The following is a 3,947-nucleotide window of genomic DNA, read 5'->3' on the forward strand; positions in this document are numbered from 1 at the left end:
TAACTAATGAATGTTTATATCACATTTTTTGTGATTAATAACATAGCAATTTGTAAGCTAATAGTAAAATTTGTACATCACTAATAAAAAAAAATGTACAACCTATAAAAAATATATATAATTTTATAAAAATTTGGGCCTTTAACTATGAAAAATGGGGCCTTTTTTCCCAATGAAATATTTATTTTTTAGTGGGGCCTTAGGCCTAGGCCTAACTTGCCTAGGCCTTGAGCCGGCCCTGGCCATGGGACTAACAACACTGAGCCTTTGTCACTCTTGTGTTCTGCATTTCAATAAATAACGAATTTTGGCTGATCAGTTAAGAAATGAGACTAATTTTTATTTACTGGGCCTTCCCTACCTTGTAACCACATGACCTCCAGGTCCAGGCTCATGATTATGGGTTCAGCTTTTGACCTCGTTTGTTAAATCTGGAATCAAAACGCAAATCAAGGTTTTGTTTTGTCCGTAGCTCTTTATCATATCAAAAGATAAAGTTTATGAGGACTGAGCCAAAATTAGTTCTAGTTATATGGCGTCAAACAATTCATGAGTAAAAAAGAAAACTTATTGTCTGCATAGATATAAAAATCAATATATTTCCACTACTTGAGGCCTCTTGCATGTGCAAGTGCAAAATGCCAAACCTAGCGGGGGAGATGTAATTTCGGGATCATGGCGATATACGATTAAGAAGAAGACAACTATATATTCATCAAAAAATGATAAAGAAGAAAATTATCAGTCAATAATAGGACAACTAATATTCCTCGAGATTCCAAAATAATGCCCTAGCAGTAGAGCTTATGATTATACATGGTCCTACTCCAAATTTGTGTTGTGGGTTGTGATTTGTGACCCACTGTATTCATTCTGCTAATTTAAGTTTTAATGGCTTAAATGGAGTACAAAAAATAGCATAATTTTTAAGCATTAAATTTATAGATGATTTGAAACCTTAGTACTGTAAAGAATTAATGGTAACTAAATCGAAGGTGTTGTTTCCAGTTACTAAGGTAGATGATTTTGTTGGACTTAAACCACCAGTCTCCTTTATCAGCTTCTCTTTATTCTCTTACAAATTATAACCTTCATTAGCTAGTGTAAAACTCAAATCAAGAAACAATGTGCGTCAAACGCAAATCAAGGTTTAGTTTTGTCCTTAGCTCTTTACCATATCAAAAGCTAAAGTTTATGAGGACTGAGCCAAAATTAGTTCTAGTTATTTTTTGGCGTCAAACAATTCAGTTCTCCTGTTTTTTCAAATCATTGGCCTGGTACTTTCATCTCATGAGTAAAGGACGTAAGTCGTGGCGACTCCAAGAAATTTTTCCAAAGTGTTTCTATAAGTTTCCAAAAAATTTTCCTAGGATAGCAAAAGAATAAACAATAAACTATAAGTTCATTTGAAATATTAATAAAATTAATATTATTTTATTAGTTGTTTTATTAATTTGTTTGTCTTTTATAAACTATAATTTGTTATATTGTTGTTTCATTAATTATAATATTATTAATTGTTGTTTAGCCTAACATTATTTAATTTGTTTGTCTTTTATAATGTATTGATTAATTAAATTATTAATTATTGTTTATTAGTTGCTTTTCCCAATTAATTATTGGTTAATTAAATTATTGTTTATTAGTTGCACTAGCACACATCCCATGTTCATTTACTTCCCTCAATTCAAATATCCCACCCGGCCTCATGGCCATGTGCCCATCCACCCCCACCCCACTCAACAGACAAGCCTCATGCCTGATGCCCCCAATCACAAGAGTCAGCTACCAATCAGAAAATTTCACAATCATAAATCACAATACACATTACACTAAAAAACAATTAATATCTCACCAACACCAACACACACCAACACCAACGGATAAGATAAAGCCAACTTCAAAAAGTCAAAAAACAGGAATATTAATAAAGTTAAAGCTTCAGGCAATCACAGTTCAAAAGAATTAGATAAAGTTAGTCTTAAAGAATAAAGAGAGAGAGAGAGAGAGAGAGAGAGAGAGAGAGAGAGAGAGAGAGACTCATTCATTTCATTTCATTTTAGATAAAGTGAGAGAGAGTGAGAGACTGAGAGAGAGTCAGAGAGAAAAAGAGAGAGAAGTTAGTAAAATGAAATACCTTGAGGGAGCACCGGAGCAGGGAGGCCAGAAGGCTGAGGCTGAGGCAGTGATGACTGAAGACCGATCTCCAATGAGGGGTGAGTGAGCGAGCGATGACGACGAGCGAGCGACATGACCGATCTCCCTCTGTTGGCTTATGCCTGAGGCGTTGCTCTGAGACATTGCTCTGTCTTTAGGTTTGCTTTAGCCTTTATGGCCTGTTTGGATGTTAAAAAAAGGAGGAGGAATAGAGTAGAGGGGAGGGAGAGTAATTCAATTACTTTGTTTAGAAGTTTTTTAAGGAAGGAGGGGGAGAGGTTTAGAAGTGTTTCAACTACCTCTACCCCTCATTTTTAATTCCCCCAAATTGGAGAAATTTGGAGGGAGAGTAGAGTAGATAAATTATTGACCAAATGAATTCCCCAATTTACCCTTTCTAAATTAACAAAATTACAAACCGATTATATAAATAATCTTTGTTTGTTTCCTGAGAAAATTTAAGTATTGACTTTTTAGTTGCTGATTTGAATCCAAAGAAGAAGAGAGAGAGAGAAAAAAAAAAAAAAAAAAAAAAACGCACATACAGTCTATGTCTTCTTCTTCATCAATCGGAAAATCCAATCATGTCTCTGGATGCATCCTAATATTCCTCGCAAAAGCCAGAACCTCATCGATGATCCCAACGCCACTAAAACCATGCTCCTCCAAATCCGATTCCAATTCCATCTTCGATCCGAACGAGTTGGCGTTCATCTTTGTCAAAATCTCCGCACTATCATCGAAGCGGAGTTGGCGGAGATCAGAATGAGCGGAGGGACTAGAAGGTTGCGATTGCGAAGAAGGAGGAGGAGGAGGAGCTAGGAACGAAGCCACGCCCCAAAGTTGGCGAGTTAGGGTTTGCTTGAGTTTGGAGAGGTCTTCTTTCACGCCTCGAGATTGGGCCTCTTCTGATTCCAAACCATCATTGTTGTCTGGGTGTAAAAGCATGGTGGTTGAAGATTGGGCCTCTTCTTTTTGGCCATTGGGTTTGGATTTTTACTCTTTTTTTAGTTTTTATTATTTTGTTTTAATTTTATTTATGCTTCTCCAAAAAAAAAAAAAAATTCACTAACATATTCTAAGATTTGGAAGAATAATAATCAAGTTCAAAACTTTACAAAACTGATAAATTAATCATAGACCAATATTGCAAGTCCATTTTCTAAAAGGAGTAAATTTGTCTATTTAAATCATTTTCTCTCATCTCCATCTTAATTTTTAAAACATTCAAATAAGAGGAAGGGCTAATTACTCCTGTAGGGACACGAATCTCTAGCGGCCCAACAACGACGTTGGGCTCGCCTACAGAAAATCCCAGACAATAATATTTGTAGAGAGTGGGCTTGAAAGGCCAACGTTGGGTCACGGGGCGTTAGTACAGGCCGGACTTCAGGTGAACCAAGACAAGAAAAGGCTTTAGTTTGGATATTCGGGCCTGGCACCTTTTGTGACTTGAGGGATTTGGCTCCTCGGATCATGTCCGAGGAGCACTAATGTTTTTTCCGGTTCCCCGACGGTGGGTTTTTCGGGGTGATGCGCACATATTATCCGGGAATTCTCCTTCCTGAGGTTTTTCTCCGGAATGTGAAATGGGAGCCCCTCCCTTATTAGTTTACCTTTTCTTTTATACTAGCCTACGTTTGTTGTCCCTCGTCCACGTGTAGGGTCGATCTTTCCAGGACAGATATCTGTCCCATCAATCTAATCCCGAAATTGTTGGAGATGATCAATAAAGCCTAAAAATCCGGCTCTGTTAGGTGCAGTGTCATATCAGTGAAGGGTATTAAGGA

General features: G+C 36.8%; 1 pseudogene; it reads right to left on the bottom strand.

The window, feature by feature from the left end:
• Positions 1-1,753: 1,753 nt before the first annotated feature.
• LOC126690784 (uncharacterized) lies at positions 1,754-3,117 on the bottom strand (annotated as a pseudogene).
• Between the last annotated feature and the right edge of the window lie 830 nt (positions 3,118-3,947).

This window comes from Quercus robur, chromosome 7 (genome assembly GCF_932294415.1).
Source record: "Quercus robur chromosome 7, dhQueRobu3.1, whole genome shotgun sequence".
In the NCBI taxonomy this organism is placed as follows: Eukaryota; Viridiplantae; Streptophyta; class Magnoliopsida; order Fagales; family Fagaceae; genus Quercus; species Quercus robur.